Raw genomic sequence first — 20,500 nt, forward strand, 5'->3', positions numbered from 1 at the left:
TCTCTTATGTAAAACACTTTTGTTTGAGTAGGAAAAAAAAGATTAATAATAAAACAAGGTTCTTTTAATGCCGTGACCAGGATTCCAACCTGGGTTATTGCGGCCACAACGCAAGGTACCAACCACTATACTATCACGGCTGTGCCCCTCTCTGTAATTCTCTCATGAGAAACACTTTTGTTTTAGTAAGAAAAATCAAACATTAATAGTAAAACCAAGGGTCTTTTAACGCCGTGACCAGGATTCGAACCTGGGTTATTGCGGCCACAATTCAAGGTACTAACCACTATACGATCACGGCTGTGCCCCTCTCTGTAGCTCTCTCATGAAAAAATCTTTTGTTTGAGTAGGAAAAAACAAAGATTAATAATAAAACCAAGGGTGTTTTAATGCCGTGACCAGGATTCGACCCTGGGTTATTGCGGCCACAACGCAAGGTACTAACCACTATACGATCAAGGCTGTGCCCCTCTCTGTAACTCTCTCATGAAAAACACTTTTGTTTGAGTAGGAAAAAACAAAGATTAATAATAAAACCAAGGGTCTTTTAATGCCGTGACCAGGATTCGAACCTGGGTTATTGCGGCCACAACTCAAGGTACTAACCACTATACGATCACGGCTGTGCCCTTCTCTGTAATTCTCTTTTGAAAAACACTTTTGTTTGAGTAGGAAAAAACAAAGATTATTAAAGATTTGTAATAAAACCAAGGGTCTTTTAATGCCGTGACCAGGATTCGGACCTGTGTTATAGCGGCCCAAAAGGCAAGGTACTAACCACTATACGATCACGGCTTTGCCCCTCTCTGTAATTCTCTTATGTAAAAAACTTTTGTTTGAGTAGGAAAAAACAAAGATTAGTAAAGATTAGTAATAAAACCAAGGGTCTTTTAATGCCGTGACCAGGATTCGAACCTGGGTTATAGCGGCCCAAAAGGCAAGGTACTAACCACTATACGATCACGGCTTTGCCCCACTCTGTAATTCTCTTATGTAAAAAACTTTTGTTTGAGTAGGAAAAAACAAAGATTAATAATAGAACCAAGGGTCTTTATTGCCGTGACCAGGATTCGAACCTGGGTTATTGCGGCCCCAACGCAAGGTACTAACCACTATACGATCACGGCTGTACGCCTCTCTGTAATTCTCTTTTGAAAAACACTTTTGTTTGAGTAGGAAAAAACAAAGATTAGTAATAAAACCAAGGGTCTTTTAATGCTGTGACCAGGATTCGAACCTGGATTATTGCGGCCACAACGCAAGGTACTAACCACGATACGATCACGGCTGTGAACCTGTCTGTAATTCTCTTATGAAAAACACTTTTGTTTGAGTAGGAAAAAACAAAGATTACTAATAAAACCAAGGGTCTTTTAATGCCGTGACCAGGATTCGAACCTGGGTTATTGCGGCCACAACGCAAGGTACTAACCACTATACGATCACGGCTGTGCCCCTCTTTGTAATTCTCTCATGAAATACACTTTTGTTTGAGTAGGAAAAAACAAAGATTAATAATAAAACCAAGGGTCTTTTAATGCCGTGACCAGGATTCGAACCTGGGTTATTGCGGCCACAACGCAAGGTACTAACCACTATACGATCACGGCTTTGCCCCTCTCTGTGATTCTCTTATGTAAAAAACTTTTGTTTGAGTAGGAAAAAACAAAGATTAATAATAGAATCAAGGGTCTTTATTGCCGTGACCAGGATTCGAACCTGGGTTATTGCGGCCACAACTCAAGGTACTAACCACTATACGATCACGGCTGTGCCCTTCTCTGAAATTCTCTTTTGAAAAACACTTTTGTTTGAGTAGGAAAAAACAAAGATTAGTAAAGATTAGTAAAGATTAGTAATAAAACCAAGGGTCTTTTAATGCCGTGACCAGGATTCGAACCTGGGTTATTGCGGCCACAACGCAAGGTACTAACCACGATACGATCACGGCTTTGCCCCTCTCTGTAATTCTCTTATGTAAAAAACTTTTGTTTGAGTAGGAAAAAACAAAGATTTATAATAGAACCAAGGGTCTTTTAATGCCGTGACCAGGATTCGAACCTGGGCTATTGCGGCCACAACGCAAGGCACTAACCACTATACGATCACGGCTGTGCCCCTCTCTGTAATTCTCTTATGAAAACACTTTTGTTTGAGTAGGAAAAAACAAAGATAAATAATAAAACCAAGAATCTTTTAATGCCGTTACCAGGATTCGAACTTGGGTTATTGCGGCCTCAACTCCAGGTGCTAACCACTATACGATCACGGCTGTGCCCCTCTCTGTAATTCTCTAATGAAAAACAATTTTGTTTGAGTAGGAAAAAACAAACATTAATAGTAAAACCAAGTATCTTTTAATGCCGTGACCAGGATTCGAACCTGGGTTATTGCGGCCACAACTCAAGGTACTAACCACTATACGATCACGGCTGTGCCCCTCTCTGTAATCCTCTTATGAAAAACACTTTTGTTTGAGTAGGAAAAAACAAAGATTAATAATAAAACCAAGGGTGTTTTAATGCCGTGACCAGGATTCGAACCTGGGTTATTGCGGCCACAACACAAGGTACTAACCACTATACGATCACGGCTTTGCCCCTCTCTGTAATTCTCTTATGTAAAAAACTTTTGTTTGAGTAGGAAAAAACAAAGATTAATAATAGAACCAAGGGTCTTTATCGCCGTGACCAGGATTCGAACCTGGGTTATTGCAGCCCCAACGCAAGGTACTAACCACTATACGATCACGGCTGTACGCCTCTCTGTAATTCTCTTTTGAAAAACACTTTTGTTTGAGTAGGAAAAAACAAAGATTAGTAATAAAACCAAGGGTCTTTTAATGCCGTGACCAGGATTCGAACCTGGGTTATTGCGGCCACAACGCAAGGTACTAACCACTATACGATCACGGCTGTGCCCCTCTCTGTAATTCTCTTATGAAAAAAACTTTTGTTTGAGTAGGAAAAAACAAAGATTAATAATAGAACCAAGGGTCTTTATCGCCGTGACCAGGATTCGAACCTGGGTTATTGCGGCCACAACTCAAGGTACTAACCACTATACGATCACGGCTGTGCCCTTCTCTGTAATTCTCTTTTGAAAAACACTTTTGTTTGAGTAGGAAAAAACAAAGATTAGTAAAGATTAGTAAAGATTAGTAATAAAACCAAGGGTCTTTTAATGCCGTGACCAGGATTCGAACCTGGGTTATTGCGGCCACAACTCAAGGTACTAACCACTATACGATCACGGCTGTGCCCTTCTCTGTAATTCTCTTTTGAAAAACACTTTTGTTTGAGTAGGAAAAAACAAAGATTAGTAAAGATTAGTAAAGATTAGTAATAAAACCAAGGGTCTTTTAATGCCGTGACCAGGATTCGAACCTGGGTTATTGCGGCCACAACGCAAGGTACTAACCACTATACGATCACGGCTTTGCCCCTCTCTGTAATTCTCTTATGTAAAAAACTTTTGTTTGAGTAGGAAAAAACAAAGATTAATAATAGAACCAAGGGTCTTTTAATGCCGTGACCAGGATTCGAACCTGGGCTATTGCGGCCACAACGCAAGGCACTAACCACTATACGATCACGGCTGTGCCCCTCTCTGTAATTCTCTTATGAAAACACTTTTGTTTGAGTAGGAAAAAACAAAGATAAATAATAAAACCAAGAATTTTTTAATGCCGTTACCAGGATTCGAACTTGGGTTATTGCGGCCACAACTCAAGGTACTAACCACTATACGATCACGGCTGTGCCCCTCTCTGTAATTCTCTAATGAAAAACAATTTTGTTTGAGTAGGAAAGAACAAAGATTAATAATAAAACCAAGGGTGTTTTAATGCCGTGACCAGGATTCGAACCTGGGTTATTGCGGCCACAACGCAAGGTACTAACCACTATACGATCACGGCTGTGCCCCTCTTTGTAATTCTCTCATGAAATACACTTTTGTTTGAGTAGGAAAAAACAAAGATTAATAATAAAACCAAGGGTCTTTTAATGGGCCGTGACCAGGATTCGAACCTGGGTTATTGCGGCCACAACGCAAGGTACTAACCACTATACGATCACGGCTTTGCCCCTCTCTGTGATTCTCTTATGTAAAAAACTTTTGTTTGAGTAGGAAAAAACAAAGATTAATAATAGAATCAAGGGTCTTTATTGCCGTGACCAGGATTCGAACCTGGGTTATTGCGGCCACAACGCAAGGTACTAACCACTATACGATCACGGCTGTGCCCCTCTCTGTAATTCTCTTATGTAAAACTCTTTTGTTTGAGTAGGAAAAAACAAAGATTAATAATAGAACCAAGGGTCTTTTAATGCCGTGACCAGGATTCGAACCTGGGTTATTGCGGCCACAACGCAAGGTACTAACCACTATACGATCACGGCTTTGCCCCTCTCTGTGATTCTCTTATGTAAAAAACTTTTGTTTGAGTAGGAAAAAACAAAGATTAATAATAGAATCAAGGGTCTTTATTGCCGTGACCAGGATTCGAACCTGGGTTATTGCGGCCACAACTCAAGGTACTAACCACTATACGATCACGGCTGTGCCCTTCTCTGTAATTCTCTTTTGAAAAACACTTTTGTTTGAGTAGGAAAAAACAAAGATTAGTAAAGATTAGTAAAGATTAGTAATAAAACCAAGGGTCTTTTAATGCCGTGACCAGGATTCGAACCTGGGTTATTGCGGCCACAACGCAAGGTACTAACTACTATACGATCACGGCTTTGCCCCTCTCTGTAATTCTCTTTTGTAAAAAACTTTTGTTTGAGTAGGAAAAAACAAAGATTAATAATAGAACCAAGGGTCTTTTAATGCCGTGACCAGGATTCGAACCTGGGCTATTGCGGCCACAACGCAAGGCACTAACCACTATACGATCACGGCTGTGCCCCTCTCTGTAATTCTGTTATGAAAACACTTTTGTTTGAGTAGGAAAAAACAAAGATAAATAATAAAACCAAGAATCTTTTAATGCCGTTACCAGGATTCGAACTTGGGTTATTGCGGCCACAACTCAAGGTACTAACCACTATACGATCACGGCTGTGCCCCTCTCTGTAATTCTCTAATGAAAAACAATTTTGTTTGAGTAGGAAAAAACAAACATTAATAGTAAAACCAAGTATCTTTTAATGCCGTGACCAGGATTCGAACCTGGGTTATTGCGGCCACAACGCAAGGTACTAACCACTATACGATCACGGCTGTGCCCCACTTTGTAATTCTCTCATGAAATACACTTTTGTTTGAGTAGGAAAAAACAAAGATTAATAATAAAACCAAGGGTCTTTTAATGCCGTGACCAGGATTCGAACCTGGGTTATTGCGGCCACAACGCAAGGTACTAACCACTATACGATCACGGCTTTGCCCCTCTCTGTGATTCTCTTATGTAAAAAACTTTTGTTTGAGTAGGAAAAAACAAAGATTAATAATAGAATCAAGGGTCTTTATTGCCGTGACCAGGATTCGAACCTGGGTTATTGCGGCCACAACTCAAGGTACTAACCACTATACGATCACGGCTGTGCCCTTCTCTGTAATTCTCTTTTGAAAAACACTTTTGTTTGAGTAGGAAAAAACAAAGATTAGTAAAGATTAGTAAAGATTAGTAATAAAACCAAGGGTCTTTTAATGCCGTGACCAGGATTCGAACCTGGGTTATTGCGGCCACAACGCAAGGTACTAACCACTATACGATCACGGCTTTGCCCCTCTCTGTAATTCTCTTTTGTAAAAAACTTTTGTTTGAGTAGGAAAAAACAAAGATTAATAATAGAACCAAGGGTCTTTTAATGCCGTGACCAGGATTCGAACCTGGGCTATTGCGGCCACAACGCAAGGCACTAACCACTATACGATCACGGCTGTGCCCCTCTCTGTAATTCTGTTATGAAAACACTTTTGTTTGAGTAGGAAAAAACAAAGATAAATAATAAAACCAAGAATCTTTTAATGCCGTTACCAGGATTCGAACTTGGGTTATTGCGGCCACAACTCAAGGTACTAACCACTATACGATCACGGCTGTGCCCCTCTCTGTAATTCTCTAATGAAAAACAATTTTGTTTGAGTAGGAAAAAACAAACATTAATAGTAAAACCAAGTATCTTTTAATGCCGTGACCAGGATTCGAACCTGGGTTATTGCGGCCCCAACTCAAGGTACTAACCACTATACGATCACGGCTGTGCCCCTCTCTGTAATCCTCTTATGAAAAACACTTTTGTTTGAGTAGGAAAAAACAAAGATTAATAATAAAACCAAGGGTCTTTTAATGCCGTGACCAGGATTCGAACCTGGGTTATTGCGGCCACAACGCAAGGTACTAACCACTATACGATCACGGCTTTGCCCCTCTCTGTGATTCTCTTATGTAAAAAACTTTTGTTTGAGTAGGAAAAAACAAAGATTAATAATAGAATCAAGGGTCTTTATTGCCGTGACCAGGATTCGAACCTGGGTTATTGCGGCCACAACTCAAGGTACTAACCACTATACGATCACGGCTGTGCCCTTCTCTGTAATTCTCTTTTGAAAAACACTTTTGTTTGAGTAGGAAAAAACAAAGATTAGTAAAGATTAGTAAAGATTAGTAATAAAACCAAGGGTCTTTTAATGCCGTGACCAGGATTCGAACCTGGGTTATTGCGGCCACAACGCAAGGTACTAACCACTATACGATCACGGCTTTGCCCCTCTCTGTAATTCTCTTTTGTAAAAAACTTTTGTTTGAGTAGGAAAAAACAAAGATTAATAATAGAACCAAGGGTCTTTTAATGCCGTGACCAGGATTCGAACCTGGGCTATTGCGGCCACAACGCAAGGCACTAACCACTATACGATCACGGCTGTGCCCCTCTCTGTAATTCTGTTATGAAAACACTTTTGTTTGAGTAGGAAAAAACAAAGATAAATAATAAAACCAAGAATCTTTTAATGCCGTTACCAGGATTCGAACTTGGGTTATTGCGGCCACAACTCAAGGTACTAACCACTATACGATCACGGCTGTGCCCCTCTCTGTAATTCTCTAATGAAAAACAATTTTGTTTGAGTAGGAAAAAACAAACATTAATAGTAAAACCAAGTATCTTTTAATGCCGTGACCAGGATTCGAACCTGGGTTATTGCGGCCCCAACTCAAGGTACTAACCACTATACGATCACGGCTGTGCCCCTCTCTGTAATCCTCTTATGAAAAACACTTTTGTTTGAGTAGGAAAAAACAAAGATTAATAATAAAACCAAGGGTCTTTTAATGCCGTGACCAGGATTCGAACCTGGGTTATTGCGGCCACAACGCAAGGTACTAACCACTATACGATCACGGCTTTGCCCCTCTCTGTGATTCTCTTATGTAAAAAACTTTTGTTTGAGTAGGAAAAAACAAAGATTAATAATAGAATCAAGGGTCTTTATTGCCGTGACCAGGATTCGAACCTGGGTTATTGCGGCCACAACGCAAGGTACTAACCACTATACGATCACGGCTGTGCCCCTCTCTGTAATTCTCTTATGTAAAACTCTTTTGTTTGAGTAGGAAAAAACAAAGATTAATAATAGAACCAAGGGTCTTTTAATGCCGTGACCAGGATTCGAACCTGGGTTATTGCGGCCACAACGCAAGGTACTAACCACTATACGATCACGGCTGTGCCCCTCTCTGTAATTCTCTAATGAAAAACTATTTTGTTTGAGTAGGAAAAAACAAACATTAATAGTAAAACCAAGGGTCTTTTAATGCCGTGACCAGGATTCGAACCTGGGTTATTGCGGCCACAACGCAAGGTACTAACCACTATACGATCACGGCTGTGCCCCTCTTTGTAATTCTCTCATGAAATACACTTTTGTTTGAGTAGGAAAAAACAAAGATTAATAATAAAACCAAGGGTCTTTTAATGCCGTGACCAGGATTCGAACCTGGGTTATTGCGGCCACAACGCAAGGTACTAACCACTATACGATCACGGCTTTGCCCCTCTCTGTGATTCTCTTATGTAAAAAACTTTTGTTTGAGTAGGAAAAAACAAAGATTAATAATAGAATCAAGGGTCTTTATTGCCGTGACCAGGATTCGAACCTGGGTTATTGCGGCCACAACTCAAGGTACTAACCACTATACGATCACGGCTGTGCCCTTCTCTGTAATTCTGTTTTGAAAAACACTTTTGTTTGAGTAGGAAAAAACAAAGATTAGTAAAGATTAGTAAAGATTAGTAATAAAACCAAGGGTCTTTTAATGCCGTGACCAGGATTCGAACCTGGGTTATTGCGGCCACAACGCAAGGTACTAACCACTATACGATCACGGCTTTGCCCCTCTCTGTAATTCTCTTTTGTAAAAAACTTTTGTTTGAGTAGGAAAAAACAAAGATTAATAATAGAACCAAGGGTCTTTTAATGCCGTGACCAGGATTCGAACCTGGGCTATTGCGGCCACAACGCAAGGCAGTAACCACTATACGATCACGGCTGTGCCCCTCTCTGTAATTCTCTTATGTAAAACTCTTTTGTTTGAGTAGGAAAAAACAAAGATTAGTAATAAAACCAAGGGTCTTTTAATGCCGTGACCAGGATTCGAACCTGGGATATTGCGGCCACAAAGCAAGGTACTAACCACTATACGATCACGGCTGTGCCCCTCTCTGTAATTCTCTTATGTAAAACTCTTTTGTTTGAGTAGGAAAAAACAAAGATTAATAGTAAAACCAAGGGTCTTTTAATGCCGTGACCAGGATTCGAACCTGGGTTATTGCGGCCACAACGCAAGGCACTAACCACTATACGATCACGGCTGTGCCCCTCTCTGTAATTCTCTTATGAAAACACTTTTGTTTGAGTAGGAAAAAACAAAGATAAATAATAAAACCAAGAATCTTTTAATGCCGTAACCAGGATCCGAACCTGGGTTATTGCGGCCACAACTCAAGGTACTAACCACTATACGATCACGGCTGTGCCCCTCTCTGTAATTCTCTAATGAAAAACAATTTTGTTTGAGTAGGAAAAAACAAACATTACAAGTAAAACCAAGGGTCTTTTAATGCCGTGACCAGGATTCGAACCTGGGTTATTGCGGCCACAACTCAAGGTACTAACCACTATACGATCACGGCTGTGCCCCTCTCTGTAATCCTCTTATGAAAAACACTTTTGTTTGAGTAGGAAAAAACAAAGATTAATAATAAAACCAAGGGTGTTTTAATGCCGTGACCAGGATTCGAACCTGGGTTATTGCGGCCACAACACAAGGTACTAACCACTATACGATCACGGCTGTGCCCTTCTCTGTAATTCTCTTTTGAAAAACACTTTTGTTTGAGTAGGAAAAAACAAAGATTAGTAAAGATTAGTAATAAAACCAAGGGTCTTTTAATGCCGTGACCAGGATTCGAACCTGGGTTATTGCGGCCACAACGCTAGGTACTAACCACTATACGATCACGGCTTTGCCCCTCTCTGTAATTCTCTTATGTAAAAAACTTTTGTTTGAGTTGGAAAAAACAAAGATTAATAATAGAACCAAGGGTCTTTATTGCCGTGACCAGAATTCGAACCTGGGTTATTGCGGCCCCAACGCAATGTACTAACCACTATACGATCACGGCTGTACGCCTCTCTGTAATTCTCTTTTGAAAAACACTTTTGTTTGAGTAGGAAAAAACAAAGATTAGTAATAAAACCAAGGGTCTTTTAATGCCGTGACCAGGATTCGACCCTGGGTTATTGCGGCCACAACGCAAGGTACTAACCACTATACGATCACGGCTGTGCCCCTCTCTGTAATTCTCTTATGAAAAACACTTTTGTTTGAGTAGGAAAAAACAAAGATAAATAATAAAACCTAGTGTCTTTTAATGCCGTGACCAGGTTTCGAACCTGGGATATTGCGGCCACAACGCAAGGTTCTAACCACTATACGATCACGGCTGTGAACCTGTCTGTAATTCTCTTATGAAAAACACTTTTGTTTGAGTAGGAAGAAACAAAGATTACTAATAAAACCAAGGGTCTTTTAATGCCGTGACCAGGATTCGAACCTGGGTTATTGCGGCCACAACGCAAGGTACTAACCACTATACGATCACGGCTGTGCCCCTCTCTGTAATTCTCTCATGAAATACACTTTTGTTTGAGTAGGAAAAAACAAAGATTAATAATAAAACCAAGGGTCTTTTAATGCCGTGACCAGGATTCGAACCTGGGTTATTGCGGCCACAACGCAAGGTACTAACTACTATACGATCACGGCTGTGCCCTTCTCTGTAATTCTCTTTTGAAAAACACTTTTGTTTGAGTAGGAAAAAACAAAGATTAATAATAAAACCAAGGGTGTTTTAATGCCGTGACCAGGATTCGAACCTGGGTTATTGCGGCCACAACACAAGGTACTAACGACTATACGATCACGGCTGTGCCCTTCTCTGTAATTCTCTTTTGAAAAACACTTTTGTTTGAGTAGGAAAAAACAAAGATTAGTAAAGATTAGTAATAAAACCAAGGGTCTTTTAATGCCGTGACCAGGATTCGAACCTGGGTTATTGCGGCCACAACGCAAGGTACTAACCACTATAGGATCACTTCTTTGCCCCTCTCTGTAATTCTCTTATATAAAAAACTTTTGTTTGAGTAGGAAAAAACAAAGATTAATAACAGAACCAAGGGTCTTTATTGCCGTGACCAGGATTCGAACCTGGGTTATTGCGGCCCCAACGCAAGGTACTAACCACTATACGATCACGGCTGTACGCCTCTCTGTAATTCTCTTTTGAAAAACACTTTTGTTTGAGTAGGAAAAAACAAAGATTAGTAATAAAACCAAGGGTCTTTTAATGCCGTGACCAGGATTCGAACCTGGGTTATTGCGGCCACAACGCAAGGTACTAACCACTATACGATCACGGCTGTGCCCCTCTCTGTAATTCTTTTATGAAAAACACTTTTGTTTGAGTAGGAAAAAACAAAGATAAATAATAAAACCTAGGGTCTTTTAATGCCGTGACCAGGATTCGAACCTGGGATATTGCGGCCACAACGCAAGGTACTAACCAGTATACGATCACGGCTGTGAACCTGTCCGTAATTCTCTTATGAAAAACACTTTTGTTTGAGTAGGAAAAAACAAAGATTACTAATAAAACCAAGGGTCTTTTAATGCCGTGACCAGGATTCGAACCTGGGTTATTGCGGCCACAACGCAAGGTACTAACCACTATACGATCACGGCTGTGCCCCTCTCTGTAATTCTCTCATGAAATACACTTTTGTTTGAGTAGGAAAAAACAAAGATTAATAATAAAACCAAGTGTCTTTTAATGCCGTGACCAGGATTCGAACCTGGGTTATTGCGGCCACAACGCAAGGTACTAACCACTATACGATCACGGCTGTGCCCCTCTCTGTAATTCTCTTATGTAAAACTCTTCTGTTTGAGTAGGAAAAAACAAAGATTAATAATAGAACCAAGGGTCTTTTAATGCCGTGACCAGGATTCGAACCTGGGTTATTGCGGCCACAACAAAAGGTACTAACCACTATACGATCACGGCTGTGCCCTTCTCTGTAATTCTCTTTTGAAAAACACTTTTGTTTGAGTAGGAAAAAACAAAGATTAGTAAAGATTAGTAATAAAACCAAGGGTCTTTTAATGCCGTGACCAGGATTCGAACCTGAGTTATTGCGGCCACAACACAAGGTACTAACCACTATACGATCACGGCTGTGCCCTTCTCTGTAATTCTCTTTTGAAAAACACTTTTGTTTGAGTAGGAAAAAACAAAGATTAGTAAAGATTAGTAAAGATTAGTAATAAAACCAAGGGTCTTTTAATGCCGTGACCAGGATTCGAACCTGGGTTATTGCGGCCACAACGCAAGGTACTAACCACTATACGATCACGGCTTTGCCCCTCTCTGTAATTCTCTTATGTAAAAAACTTTTGTTTGAGTAGGAAAAAACAAAGATTAATAACAGAACTAAGGGTCTTTATTGCCGTGACAAGGATTCGAACCTGGGTTATTGCGGCCCCAACGTAAGGTACTAACCACTATACGATCACGGCTGTGCCCTTCTCTGTAATTCTCTTTTGAAAAACACTTTTGTTTGAGTAGGAAAAAACAAAGATTAGTAAAGATTAGTAAAGATTAGTAATAAAACCAAGGGTCTTTTAATGCCGTGACCAGGATTCGAACCTGGGTTATTGCGGCCACAACGCAAGGTACTAACCACTATACGATCACGGCTTTGCCCCTCTCTGTAATTCTCTTATGTAAAAAACTTTTGTTTGAGTAGGAAAAAACAAAAATTAATAATAGAACCAAGGGTCTTTTAATGCCGTGACCAGGATTCGAACCTGGGCTATTGCGGCCACAACGCAAGGCACTAACCACTATACGACCACGGCTGTGCCCCTCTCTGTAATTCTCTTATGAAAACACTTTTGTTTGAGTAGGAAAAAACAAAGATAAATAATAAAACCAAGAATTTTTTAATGCCGTTACCAGGATTCGAACTTGGGTTATTGCGGCCACAACTCAAGGTACTAACCACTATACGATCACGGCTGTGCCCCTCTCTGTAATTCTCTAATGAAAAACAATTTTGTTTGAGTAGGAAAAAACAAAGATTAATAATAAAACCAAGGGTGTTTTAATGCCGTGACCAGGATTCGAACCTGGGTTATTGCGGCCACAACGCAAGGTACTAACCACTATACGATCACGGCTGTGCCCCTCTTTGTAATTCTCTCATGAAATACACTTTTGTTTGAGTAGGAAAAAACAAAGATTAATAATAAAACCAAGGGTCTTTTAATGCCGTGACCAGGATTCGAACCTGGGTTATTGCGGCCACAACGCAAGGTACTAACCACTATACGATCACGGCTTTGCCCCTCTCTGTGATTCTCTTATGTAAAAAACTTTTGTTTGAGTAGGAAAAAACAAAGATTAATAATAGAATCAAGGGTCTTTATTGCCGTGACCGGGATTCGAACCTGGGTTATTGCGGCCACAACGCAAGGTACTAACCACTATACGATCACGGCTGTGCCCCTCTCTGTAATTCTCTTATGTAAAACTCTTTTGTTTGAGTAGGAAAAAACAAATATTAATAATAGAACCAAGGGTCTTTTAATGCCGTGACCAGGATTCGAACCTGGGTTATTGCGGCCACAACGCAAGGTACTAACCACTATACGATCACGGCTGTGCCCCTCTCTGTAATTCTCTAATGAAAAACTATTTTGTTTGAGTAGGAAAAAACAAACATTAATAGTAAAACCAAGGGTCTTTTAATGCCGTGACCAGGATTCGAACCTGGGTTATTGCGGCCACAACGCAAGGTACTAACCACTATACGATCACGGCTGTGCCCCTCTTTGTAATTCTCTCATGAAATACACTTTTGTTTGAGTAGGAAAAAACAAAGATTAATAATAAAACCAAGGGTCTTTTAATGCCGTGACCAGGATTCGAACCTGGGTTATTGCGGCCACAACGCAAGGTACTAACCACTATACGATCACGGCTTTGCCCCTCTCTGTGATTCTCTTATGTAAAAAACTTTTGTTTGAGTAGGAAAAAACAAAGATTAATAATAGAATCAAGGGTCTTTATTGCCGTGACCAGGATTCGAACCTGGGTTATTGCGGCCACAACTCAAGGTACTAACCACTATACGATCACGGCTGTGCCCTTCTCTGTAATTCTCTTTTGAAAAACACTTTTGTTTGAGTAGGAAAAAACAAAGATTAGTAAAGATTAGTAAAGATTAGTAATAAAACCAAGGGTCTTTTAATGCCGTGACCAGGATTCGAACCTGGGTTATTGCGGCCACAACGCAAGGTACTAACCACTATACGATCACGGCTTTGCCCCTCTCTGTAATTCTCTTTTGTAAAAAACTTTTGTTTGAGTAGGAAAAAACAAAGATTAATAATAGAACCAAGGGTCTTTTAATGCCGTGACCAGGATTCGAACCTGGGCTATTGCGGCCACAACTCAAGGTACTAACCACTATACGATCACGGCTGTGCCCCTCTCTGTAATTCTCTAATGAAAAACAATTTTGTTTGAGTAGGAAAAAACAAACATTAATAGTAAAACCAAGTATCTTTTAATGCCGTGACCAGGATTCGAACCTGGGTTATTGCGGCCCCAACTCAAGGTACTAACCACTATACGATCACGGCTGTGCCCCTCTCTGTAATCCTCTTATGAAAAACACTTTTGTTTGAGTAGGAAAAAACAAAGATTAATAATAAAACCAAGGGTGTTTTAATGCCGTGACCAGGATTCGAACCTGGGTTATTGCGGCCACAACACAAGGTACTAACCACTATACGATCACGGCTGTGCCCTTCTCTGTAATTCTCTTTTGAAAAACACTTTTGTTTGAGTAGGAAAAAACAAAGATTAGTAATAAAACCAAGGGTCTTTTAATGCCGTGACCAGGATTCGAACCTGGGTTATTGCGGCCACAACGCAAGGTACTAACCACTATACGATCACGGCTTTGCCCCTCTCTGTAATTCTCTTATGTAAAAAACTTTTGTTTGAGTAGGAAAAAACAAAGATTAATAATAGAACCAAGGGTCTTTATCGCCGTGACCAGGATTCGAACCTGGGTTATTGCGGCCCCAACGCAAGGTTCTAACCACTATACGATCACGGCTGTACGCCTCTCTGTAATTCTCTTTTGAAAAACACTTTTGTTTGAGTAGGAAAAAACAAAGATTAGTAATAAAACCAAGGGTCTTTTAATGCCGTGACCAGGATTCGAACCTGGGATATTGCGGCCACAAAGCAAGGTACTAACCACTATACGATCACGGCTGTGCCCCTCTCTGTAATTCTCTTATGTAAAACTCTTTTGTTTGAGTAGGAAAAAACAAAGATTAATAGTAAAACCAAGGGTCTTTTAATGCCGTGACCAGGATTCGAACCTGTGTTATTGCGGCCACAACTCAAGGTACTAACCACTATACGATCACGGCTGTGCCCCTCTCTGTAATCCTCTTATGAAAAACACTTTTGTTTGAGTAGGAAAAAACAAAGATTAATAATAAAACCAAGGGTGTTTTAATGCCGTGACCAGGATTCAAACCTGGGTTATTGCGGCCACAACACAAGGTACTAACCACTATACGATCACGTCTGTGCCCTTCTCTGTAATTCTCTTTTGAAAAACACTTTTGTTTGAGTAGGAAAAAACAAAGATTAGTAAAGATTAGTAATAAAACCAAGGGTCTTTTAATGCCGTGACCAGGATTCGAACCTGGGTTATTGCGGCCACAACGCAAGGCACTAACCACTATACGATCACGGCTGTGCCCCTCTCTGTAATTCTCTTATGAAAACACTTTTGTTTGAGTAGGAAAAAACAAAGATAAATAATAAAACCAAGAATCTTTTAATGCCGTGACCAGGATCCGAACCTGGGTTATTGCGGCCACAACTCAAGGTACTAACCACTATACGATCACGGCTGTGCCCCTCTCTGTAATTCTCTAATGAAAAACAATTTTTTTTGAGTAGGAAAAAACAAACATTACAAGTAAAACCAAGGGTCTTTTAATGCCGTGACCAGGATTCGAACCTGGGTTATTGCGGCCACAACTCAAGGTACTAACCACTATACGATCACGGCTGTGCCCCTCTCTGTAATCCTCTTATGAAAAACACTTTTGTTTGAGTAGGAAAAAACAAAGATTAATAATAAAACCAAGGGTGTTTTAATGCCGTGACCAGGATTCGAACCTGGGTTATTGCGGCCACAACACAAGGTACTAACCACTATACGATCACGGCTGTGCCCTTCTCTGTAATTCTCTTTTGAAAAACACTTTTGTTTGAGTAGGAAAAAACAAAGATTAGTAAAGATTAGTAATAAAACCAAGGGTCTTTTAATGCCGTGACCAGGATTCGAACCTGGGTTATTGCGGCCACAACGCAAGGTACTAACCACTATACGATCACGGCTTTGCCCCTCTCTGTAATTCTCTTATGTAAAAAACTTTTGTTTGAGTTGGAAAAAACAAAGATTAATAATAGAACCAAGGGTCTTTATTGCCGTGACCAGAATTCGAACCTGGGTTATTGCGGCCCCAACGCAATGTACTAACCACTATACGATCACGGCTGTACGCCTCTCTGTAATTCTCTTTTGAAAAACACTTTTGTTTGAGTAGGAAAAAACAAAGATTAGTAATAAAACCAAGGGTCTTTTAATGCCGTGACCAGGATTCGACCCTGGGTTATTGCGGCCACAACGCAAGGTACTAACCACTATACGATCACGGCTGTGCCCCTCTCTGTAATTCTCTTATGAAAAACACTTTTGTTTGAGTAGGAAAAAACAAAGATAAATAATAAAACCTAGTGTCTTTTAATGCCGTGACCAGGTTTCGAACCTGGGATATTGCGGCCACAACGCAAGGTTCTAACCACTATACGATCACGGCTGTGAACCTGTCTGTAATTCTCTTATGAAAAACACTTTTGTTTGAGTAGGAAGAAACAAAGATTACTAATAAAACCAAGGGTCTTTTAATGCCGTGACCAGGATTCGAACCTGGGTTATTGCGGCCACAACGCAAGGTACTAACCACTATACGATCACGGCTGTGCCCCTCTCTGTAATTCTCTCATGAAATACACTTTTGTTTGAGTAGGAAAAAACAAAGATTAATAATAAAACCAAGGGTCTTTTAATGCCGTGACCAGGATTCGAACCTGGGTTATTGCGGCCACAACGCAAGGTACTAACCACTATACGATCACGGCTGTGCCCTTCTCTGTAATTCTCTTTTGAAAAACACTTTTGTTTGAGTAGGAAAAAACAAAGATTAATAATAAAACCAAGGGTGTTTTAATGCCGTGACCAGGATTCGAACCTGGGTTATTGCGGCCACAACACAAGGTACTAACGACTATACGATCACGGCTGTGCCCTTCTCTGTAATTCTCTTTTGAAAAACACTTTTGTTTGAGTAGGAAAAAACAAAGATTAGTAAAGATTAGTAATAAAACCAAGGGTCTTTTAATGCCGTGACCAGGATTCGAACCTGGGTTATTGCGGCCACAACGCAAGGTACTAACCACTATACGATCACGGCTTTGCCCCTCTCTGTAATTCTCTTATATAAAAAACTTTTGTTTGAGTAGGAAAAAACAAAGATTAATAACAGAACCAAGGGTCTTTATTGCCGTGACCAGGATTCGAACCTGGGTTATTGCGGCCCCAACGTAAGGTACTAACCACTATACGATCACGGCTGTACGCCTCTCTGTAATTCTCTTTTGAAAAACACTTTTGTTTGAGTAGGAAAAAACAAAGATTAGTAATAAAACCAAGGGTCTTTTAATGCCGTGACCAGGATTCGAACCTGGGTTATTGCGGCCACAACGCAAGGTACTAACCACTATACGATCACGGCTGTGCCCCTCTCTGTAATTCTTTTATGAAAAACACTTTTGTTTGAGTAGGAAAAAACAAAGATAAATAATAAAACCAAGGGTCTTTTAATGCCGTGACCAGGATTCGAACCTGGGTTATTGCGGCCACAACGCAAGGTACTAACCACTATACGATCACGGCTGTGCCCCTCTCTGTAATTCTCTCATGAAATACACTTTTGTTTGAGTAGGAAAAAACAAAGATTAATAATAAAACCAAGTGTCTTTTAATGCCGTGACCAGGATTCGAACCTGGGTTATTGCGGCCACAACGCAAGGTACTAACCACTATACGATCACGGCTGTGCCCCTCTCTGTAATTCTCTTATGTAAAACTCTTCTGTTTGAGTAGGAAAAAACAAAGATTAATAATAGAACCAAGGGTCTTTTAATGCCGTGACCAGGATTCGAACCTGGGTTATTGCGGCCACAACAAAAGGTACTAACCACTATACGATCACGGCTGTGCCCTTCTCTGTAATTCTCTTTTGAAAAACACTTTTGTTTGAGTAGGAAAAAACAAAGATTAGTAAAGATTAGTAATAAAACCAAGGGTCTTTTAATGCCGTGACCAGGATTCGAACCTGAGTTATTGCGGCCACAACACAAGGTACTAACCACTATACGATCACGGCTGTGCCCTTCTCTGTAACTCTCTTTTGAAAAACACTTTTGTTTGAGTAGGAAAAAACAAAGATTAGTAAAGATTAGTAAAGATTAGTAATAAAACCAAGGGTCTTTTAATGCCGTGACCAGGATTCGAACCTGGGTTATTGCGGCCACAACGCAAGGTACTAACCACTATACGATCACGGCTTTGCCCCTCTCTGTAATTCTCTTATGTAAAAAACTTTTGTTTGAGTAGGAAAAAACAAAGATTAATAACAGAACTAAGGGTCTTTATTGCCGTGACAAGGATTCGAACCTGGGTTATTGCGGCCCCAACGTAAGGTACTAACCACTATACGATCACGGCTGTACGCCTCTCTGTAATTCTCTTTTGAAAAACACTTTTGTTTGAGTAGGAAAAAACAAAGATTAGTAATAAAACCAAGGGTCTTTTAATGCCGTGACCAGGATTCGAACCTGGGTTATTGCGGCCACAACGCAAGGTACTCACCACTATACGATCACGGCTGTGCCCCTCTCTGTAATTCTCTTATGAAAAACACTTTTGTTTGAGTAGGAAAAAACTAAGATAAATAATAAAACCTAGGGTCTTTTAATGCCGTGACCAGGATTCGAACCTGGGATATTGCGGCCACAACGCAAGGTACTAACCACTATACGATCACGGCTGTGAACCTGTCCGTAATTCTCTTATGAAAAACACTTTTGTTTGAGTAGGAAAAAACAAAGATTACTAATAAAAACAAGGGTTTTTTAATGCCGTGACCAGGATTCGAACCTGGGTTATTGCGGCCACAACGCAAGGTACTAACCACTATACGATCACGGCTGTGCCCCTCCCTGTAATTCTCTTATGTAAAACACTTTTGTTTGAGTAGGAAAAAACAAACATTAATAGTAAAACCAAGGGTCTTTTAATGCCGTGACCAGGATTCGAACCTGGGTTATTGCGGCCACAACTCAAGGTACTAACCACTATACGATCACGGCTGTGCCCCTCTCTGTAATTCTCTTACGAAAAACACTTTTGTTTGAGTAGAAAAAAACAAAGATTAATAATAAAACCAAGGGTCTTTTAATGCCGTGACCAGGATTCCTACCTGGGCTATTGCGGCCACAACGCAAGGTACTAACCACTATACGATCACGGCTGTGCCCCTCTCTGTAATTCTCTTATGTAAAACACTTTTGTTTGAGTAGGAAAAAACAAACATTAATAGTAAAACCAAGGGTCTTTTAATGCCGTGACCAGGATTCGAACCTGGGTTATTGCGGCCACAAAGCAAGGTACTAACCACTATACGATCACGGCTGTGCCCCTCTCTGTAATTCTCTTATGTAAAACACTTTTGTTTGAGTAGGAAAAAACAAACATTAATAGTAAAACCAAGGGTCTTTTAATGCCGTGACCAGGATTCGAACCTGGGTTATTGCGGCCACAACTCAAGGTACTAACCACTATACGATCACGGTTGTGCCCCTCTCTGTAATCCTCTTATGAAAAACACTTTTGTTTGAGTAGGAAAAAACAAAGATTAATAATAAAACCAAGGGTGTTTTAATGCCGTGACCAGGATTCGAACCTGTGTTATTGCGGCCACAACGCAAGGTACTAACCACTATACGATCACGGCTGTGCCCCTCTCTTTAATTCTCTTTTGAAAAACACTTTCGTTTGAGTAGGAAAAAACAAAGATTAGTAATAAAACCAAGGGTCTTTTAATGCCGTGACCAGGATTCGAACTTGGGTTATTGCGGCCACAACGCAAGGAACTAACCACTATACGATCACGGCTGTGCCCTCTCTGTAATTCTCTTATGTATAACACTTTTGTTTGAGTAGGAAAAAACATAGATTAATAATAGAACCAAGGGTGTTTTAATGCCGTGTTTGAGTAGGAAAAAACAAACATTAATAGTAAAACCAAGGGTCTTTTAATGCCGTGACCAGGATTCGAACCTGGGTTATTGCGGCCACAACTCAAGGTACTAACCACTATACGATCACGGTTGTGCCCCTCTCTGTAATCCTCTTATGAAAAACACTTTTGTTTGAGTAGGAAAAAACAAAGATTAATAATAAAACCAAGGGTGTTTTAATGCCGTGACCAGGATTCGAACCTGTGTTATTGCGGCCACAACGCAAGGTACTAACCACTATACGATCACGGCTGTGCCCCTCTCTTTAATTCTCTTTTGAAAAACACTTTCGTTTGAGTAGGAAAAAACAAAGATTAGTAATAAAACCAAGGGTCTTTTAATGCCGTGACCAGGATTCGAACTTGGGTTATTGCGGCCACAACGCAAGGAACTAACCACTATACGATCACGGCTGTGCCCTCTCTGTAATTCTCTTATGTATAACACTTTTGTTTGAGTAGGAAAAA

General features: G+C 40.3%; 58 non-coding genes across 58 annotated transcripts; all 58 read right to left on the minus strand.

Moving 5' to 3' along the window:
• Positions 1-1,055: 1,055 nt before the first annotated feature.
• TRNAP-GGG (transfer RNA proline (anticodon GGG)) lies at positions 1,056-1,127 on the minus strand. The gene has a single exon. It is a non-coding gene; the product is annotated as a tRNA-Pro (tRNA).
• Positions 1,128-1,377: 250 nt separating this feature from the next.
• Positions 1,378-1,449, minus strand: TRNAH-GUG (transfer RNA histidin (anticodon GUG)). The gene has a single exon. It is a non-coding gene; the product is annotated as a tRNA-His (tRNA).
• An 89-nt stretch (positions 1,450-1,538) lies between these two features.
• On the minus strand, positions 1,539-1,610 carry TRNAH-GUG (transfer RNA histidin (anticodon GUG)). The gene has a single exon. It is a non-coding gene; the product is annotated as a tRNA-His (tRNA).
• Positions 1,611-2,040: 430 nt separating this feature from the next.
• TRNAH-GUG (transfer RNA histidin (anticodon GUG)) lies at positions 2,041-2,112 on the minus strand. Its single transcript has one exon. It is a non-coding gene; the product is annotated as a tRNA-His (tRNA).
• A 410-nt stretch (positions 2,113-2,522) lies between these two features.
• Positions 2,523-2,594, minus strand: TRNAH-GUG (transfer RNA histidin (anticodon GUG)). The gene has a single exon. It is a non-coding gene; the product is annotated as a tRNA-His (tRNA).
• Positions 2,595-2,843: 249 nt separating this feature from the next.
• On the minus strand, positions 2,844-2,915 carry TRNAH-GUG (transfer RNA histidin (anticodon GUG)). The gene has a single exon. It is a non-coding gene; the product is annotated as a tRNA-His (tRNA).
• Positions 2,916-3,365: 450 nt separating this feature from the next.
• TRNAH-GUG (transfer RNA histidin (anticodon GUG)) lies at positions 3,366-3,437 on the minus strand. The gene has a single exon. It is a non-coding gene; the product is annotated as a tRNA-His (tRNA).
• An 89-nt stretch (positions 3,438-3,526) lies between these two features.
• On the minus strand, positions 3,527-3,598 carry TRNAH-GUG (transfer RNA histidin (anticodon GUG)). Its single transcript has one exon. It is a non-coding gene; the product is annotated as a tRNA-His (tRNA).
• Positions 3,599-3,847: 249 nt separating this feature from the next.
• On the minus strand, positions 3,848-3,919 carry TRNAH-GUG (transfer RNA histidin (anticodon GUG)). Its single transcript has one exon. It is a non-coding gene; the product is annotated as a tRNA-His (tRNA).
• A 91-nt stretch (positions 3,920-4,010) lies between these two features.
• On the minus strand, positions 4,011-4,082 carry TRNAH-GUG (transfer RNA histidin (anticodon GUG)). Its single transcript has one exon. It is a non-coding gene; the product is annotated as a tRNA-His (tRNA).
• An 88-nt stretch (positions 4,083-4,170) lies between these two features.
• Positions 4,171-4,242, minus strand: TRNAH-GUG (transfer RNA histidin (anticodon GUG)). Its single transcript has one exon. It is a non-coding gene; the product is annotated as a tRNA-His (tRNA).
• Positions 4,243-4,331: 89 nt separating this feature from the next.
• On the minus strand, positions 4,332-4,403 carry TRNAH-GUG (transfer RNA histidin (anticodon GUG)). The gene has a single exon. It is a non-coding gene; the product is annotated as a tRNA-His (tRNA).
• Positions 4,404-4,833: 430 nt separating this feature from the next.
• On the minus strand, positions 4,834-4,905 carry TRNAH-GUG (transfer RNA histidin (anticodon GUG)). The gene has a single exon. It is a non-coding gene; the product is annotated as a tRNA-His (tRNA).
• A 249-nt stretch (positions 4,906-5,154) lies between these two features.
• TRNAH-GUG (transfer RNA histidin (anticodon GUG)) lies at positions 5,155-5,226 on the minus strand. The gene has a single exon. It is a non-coding gene; the product is annotated as a tRNA-His (tRNA).
• Positions 5,227-5,315: 89 nt separating this feature from the next.
• TRNAH-GUG (transfer RNA histidin (anticodon GUG)) lies at positions 5,316-5,387 on the minus strand. Its single transcript has one exon. It is a non-coding gene; the product is annotated as a tRNA-His (tRNA).
• A 269-nt stretch (positions 5,388-5,656) lies between these two features.
• Positions 5,657-5,728, minus strand: TRNAH-GUG (transfer RNA histidin (anticodon GUG)). Its single transcript has one exon. It is a non-coding gene; the product is annotated as a tRNA-His (tRNA).
• Positions 5,729-5,817: 89 nt separating this feature from the next.
• TRNAH-GUG (transfer RNA histidin (anticodon GUG)) lies at positions 5,818-5,889 on the minus strand. The gene has a single exon. It is a non-coding gene; the product is annotated as a tRNA-His (tRNA).
• Positions 5,890-6,299: 410 nt separating this feature from the next.
• Positions 6,300-6,371, minus strand: TRNAH-GUG (transfer RNA histidin (anticodon GUG)). The gene has a single exon. It is a non-coding gene; the product is annotated as a tRNA-His (tRNA).
• A 269-nt stretch (positions 6,372-6,640) lies between these two features.
• Positions 6,641-6,712, minus strand: TRNAH-GUG (transfer RNA histidin (anticodon GUG)). Its single transcript has one exon. It is a non-coding gene; the product is annotated as a tRNA-His (tRNA).
• Positions 6,713-6,801: 89 nt separating this feature from the next.
• TRNAH-GUG (transfer RNA histidin (anticodon GUG)) lies at positions 6,802-6,873 on the minus strand. The gene has a single exon. It is a non-coding gene; the product is annotated as a tRNA-His (tRNA).
• A 410-nt stretch (positions 6,874-7,283) lies between these two features.
• On the minus strand, positions 7,284-7,355 carry TRNAH-GUG (transfer RNA histidin (anticodon GUG)). Its single transcript has one exon. It is a non-coding gene; the product is annotated as a tRNA-His (tRNA).
• Positions 7,356-7,443: 88 nt separating this feature from the next.
• Positions 7,444-7,515, minus strand: TRNAH-GUG (transfer RNA histidin (anticodon GUG)). The gene has a single exon. It is a non-coding gene; the product is annotated as a tRNA-His (tRNA).
• An 89-nt stretch (positions 7,516-7,604) lies between these two features.
• On the minus strand, positions 7,605-7,676 carry TRNAH-GUG (transfer RNA histidin (anticodon GUG)). The gene has a single exon. It is a non-coding gene; the product is annotated as a tRNA-His (tRNA).
• An 89-nt stretch (positions 7,677-7,765) lies between these two features.
• Positions 7,766-7,837, minus strand: TRNAH-GUG (transfer RNA histidin (anticodon GUG)). Its single transcript has one exon. It is a non-coding gene; the product is annotated as a tRNA-His (tRNA).
• Positions 7,838-7,926: 89 nt separating this feature from the next.
• Positions 7,927-7,998, minus strand: TRNAH-GUG (transfer RNA histidin (anticodon GUG)). The gene has a single exon. It is a non-coding gene; the product is annotated as a tRNA-His (tRNA).
• Positions 7,999-8,267: 269 nt separating this feature from the next.
• Positions 8,268-8,339, minus strand: TRNAH-GUG (transfer RNA histidin (anticodon GUG)). Its single transcript has one exon. It is a non-coding gene; the product is annotated as a tRNA-His (tRNA).
• Positions 8,340-8,750: 411 nt separating this feature from the next.
• Positions 8,751-8,822, minus strand: TRNAH-GUG (transfer RNA histidin (anticodon GUG)). The gene has a single exon. It is a non-coding gene; the product is annotated as a tRNA-His (tRNA).
• Positions 8,823-9,232: 410 nt separating this feature from the next.
• On the minus strand, positions 9,233-9,304 carry TRNAH-GUG (transfer RNA histidin (anticodon GUG)). The gene has a single exon. It is a non-coding gene; the product is annotated as a tRNA-His (tRNA).
• A 259-nt stretch (positions 9,305-9,563) lies between these two features.
• Positions 9,564-9,635, minus strand: TRNAP-GGG (transfer RNA proline (anticodon GGG)). Its single transcript has one exon. It is a non-coding gene; the product is annotated as a tRNA-Pro (tRNA).
• A 411-nt stretch (positions 9,636-10,046) lies between these two features.
• TRNAH-GUG (transfer RNA histidin (anticodon GUG)) lies at positions 10,047-10,118 on the minus strand. The gene has a single exon. It is a non-coding gene; the product is annotated as a tRNA-His (tRNA).
• Positions 10,119-10,699: 581 nt separating this feature from the next.
• Positions 10,700-10,771, minus strand: TRNAP-GGG (transfer RNA proline (anticodon GGG)). The gene has a single exon. It is a non-coding gene; the product is annotated as a tRNA-Pro (tRNA).
• An 89-nt stretch (positions 10,772-10,860) lies between these two features.
• Positions 10,861-10,932, minus strand: TRNAH-GUG (transfer RNA histidin (anticodon GUG)). The gene has a single exon. It is a non-coding gene; the product is annotated as a tRNA-His (tRNA).
• Positions 10,933-11,182: 250 nt separating this feature from the next.
• TRNAH-GUG (transfer RNA histidin (anticodon GUG)) lies at positions 11,183-11,254 on the minus strand. Its single transcript has one exon. It is a non-coding gene; the product is annotated as a tRNA-His (tRNA).
• An 89-nt stretch (positions 11,255-11,343) lies between these two features.
• On the minus strand, positions 11,344-11,415 carry TRNAH-GUG (transfer RNA histidin (anticodon GUG)). Its single transcript has one exon. It is a non-coding gene; the product is annotated as a tRNA-His (tRNA).
• Positions 11,416-11,856: 441 nt separating this feature from the next.
• On the minus strand, positions 11,857-11,928 carry TRNAH-GUG (transfer RNA histidin (anticodon GUG)). The gene has a single exon. It is a non-coding gene; the product is annotated as a tRNA-His (tRNA).
• A 269-nt stretch (positions 11,929-12,197) lies between these two features.
• On the minus strand, positions 12,198-12,269 carry TRNAH-GUG (transfer RNA histidin (anticodon GUG)). Its single transcript has one exon. It is a non-coding gene; the product is annotated as a tRNA-His (tRNA).
• A 410-nt stretch (positions 12,270-12,679) lies between these two features.
• On the minus strand, positions 12,680-12,751 carry TRNAH-GUG (transfer RNA histidin (anticodon GUG)). The gene has a single exon. It is a non-coding gene; the product is annotated as a tRNA-His (tRNA).
• An 89-nt stretch (positions 12,752-12,840) lies between these two features.
• On the minus strand, positions 12,841-12,912 carry TRNAH-GUG (transfer RNA histidin (anticodon GUG)). The gene has a single exon. It is a non-coding gene; the product is annotated as a tRNA-His (tRNA).
• Positions 12,913-13,161: 249 nt separating this feature from the next.
• On the minus strand, positions 13,162-13,233 carry TRNAH-GUG (transfer RNA histidin (anticodon GUG)). Its single transcript has one exon. It is a non-coding gene; the product is annotated as a tRNA-His (tRNA).
• An 89-nt stretch (positions 13,234-13,322) lies between these two features.
• TRNAH-GUG (transfer RNA histidin (anticodon GUG)) lies at positions 13,323-13,394 on the minus strand. The gene has a single exon. It is a non-coding gene; the product is annotated as a tRNA-His (tRNA).
• Positions 13,395-13,483: 89 nt separating this feature from the next.
• On the minus strand, positions 13,484-13,555 carry TRNAH-GUG (transfer RNA histidin (anticodon GUG)). The gene has a single exon. It is a non-coding gene; the product is annotated as a tRNA-His (tRNA).
• A 269-nt stretch (positions 13,556-13,824) lies between these two features.
• TRNAH-GUG (transfer RNA histidin (anticodon GUG)) lies at positions 13,825-13,896 on the minus strand. Its single transcript has one exon. It is a non-coding gene; the product is annotated as a tRNA-His (tRNA).
• Positions 13,897-14,307: 411 nt separating this feature from the next.
• Positions 14,308-14,379, minus strand: TRNAH-GUG (transfer RNA histidin (anticodon GUG)). The gene has a single exon. It is a non-coding gene; the product is annotated as a tRNA-His (tRNA).
• An 89-nt stretch (positions 14,380-14,468) lies between these two features.
• On the minus strand, positions 14,469-14,540 carry TRNAH-GUG (transfer RNA histidin (anticodon GUG)). Its single transcript has one exon. It is a non-coding gene; the product is annotated as a tRNA-His (tRNA).
• Positions 14,541-15,282: 742 nt separating this feature from the next.
• On the minus strand, positions 15,283-15,354 carry TRNAH-GUG (transfer RNA histidin (anticodon GUG)). The gene has a single exon. It is a non-coding gene; the product is annotated as a tRNA-His (tRNA).
• A 410-nt stretch (positions 15,355-15,764) lies between these two features.
• TRNAH-GUG (transfer RNA histidin (anticodon GUG)) lies at positions 15,765-15,836 on the minus strand. Its single transcript has one exon. It is a non-coding gene; the product is annotated as a tRNA-His (tRNA).
• Positions 15,837-15,935: 99 nt separating this feature from the next.
• TRNAH-GUG (transfer RNA histidin (anticodon GUG)) lies at positions 15,936-16,007 on the minus strand. Its single transcript has one exon. It is a non-coding gene; the product is annotated as a tRNA-His (tRNA).
• An 88-nt stretch (positions 16,008-16,095) lies between these two features.
• Positions 16,096-16,167, minus strand: TRNAP-GGG (transfer RNA proline (anticodon GGG)). Its single transcript has one exon. It is a non-coding gene; the product is annotated as a tRNA-Pro (tRNA).
• A 411-nt stretch (positions 16,168-16,578) lies between these two features.
• On the minus strand, positions 16,579-16,650 carry TRNAH-GUG (transfer RNA histidin (anticodon GUG)). Its single transcript has one exon. It is a non-coding gene; the product is annotated as a tRNA-His (tRNA).
• An 89-nt stretch (positions 16,651-16,739) lies between these two features.
• TRNAH-GUG (transfer RNA histidin (anticodon GUG)) lies at positions 16,740-16,811 on the minus strand. Its single transcript has one exon. It is a non-coding gene; the product is annotated as a tRNA-His (tRNA).
• A 260-nt stretch (positions 16,812-17,071) lies between these two features.
• Positions 17,072-17,143, minus strand: TRNAH-GUG (transfer RNA histidin (anticodon GUG)). Its single transcript has one exon. It is a non-coding gene; the product is annotated as a tRNA-His (tRNA).
• A 249-nt stretch (positions 17,144-17,392) lies between these two features.
• TRNAH-GUG (transfer RNA histidin (anticodon GUG)) lies at positions 17,393-17,464 on the minus strand. The gene has a single exon. It is a non-coding gene; the product is annotated as a tRNA-His (tRNA).
• Positions 17,465-17,553: 89 nt separating this feature from the next.
• On the minus strand, positions 17,554-17,625 carry TRNAH-GUG (transfer RNA histidin (anticodon GUG)). Its single transcript has one exon. It is a non-coding gene; the product is annotated as a tRNA-His (tRNA).
• Positions 17,626-17,714: 89 nt separating this feature from the next.
• Positions 17,715-17,786, minus strand: TRNAH-GUG (transfer RNA histidin (anticodon GUG)). Its single transcript has one exon. It is a non-coding gene; the product is annotated as a tRNA-His (tRNA).
• A 441-nt stretch (positions 17,787-18,227) lies between these two features.
• On the minus strand, positions 18,228-18,299 carry TRNAH-GUG (transfer RNA histidin (anticodon GUG)). Its single transcript has one exon. It is a non-coding gene; the product is annotated as a tRNA-His (tRNA).
• Positions 18,300-18,548: 249 nt separating this feature from the next.
• Positions 18,549-18,620, minus strand: TRNAH-GUG (transfer RNA histidin (anticodon GUG)). The gene has a single exon. It is a non-coding gene; the product is annotated as a tRNA-His (tRNA).
• Positions 18,621-18,709: 89 nt separating this feature from the next.
• Positions 18,710-18,781, minus strand: TRNAH-GUG (transfer RNA histidin (anticodon GUG)). Its single transcript has one exon. It is a non-coding gene; the product is annotated as a tRNA-His (tRNA).
• An 89-nt stretch (positions 18,782-18,870) lies between these two features.
• On the minus strand, positions 18,871-18,942 carry TRNAH-GUG (transfer RNA histidin (anticodon GUG)). The gene has a single exon. It is a non-coding gene; the product is annotated as a tRNA-His (tRNA).
• Positions 18,943-20,500: the final 1,558 nt, after the last annotated feature.

The sequence above is a fragment of the Phalangium opilio genome, unplaced genomic scaffold (assembly GCF_054372755.1).
Source record: "Phalangium opilio isolate 3A_F unplaced genomic scaffold, DU_Popi_V2 ptg000017l_1, whole genome shotgun sequence".
In the NCBI taxonomy this organism is placed as follows: domain Eukaryota; kingdom Metazoa; phylum Arthropoda; class Arachnida; order Opiliones; family Phalangiidae; genus Phalangium; species Phalangium opilio.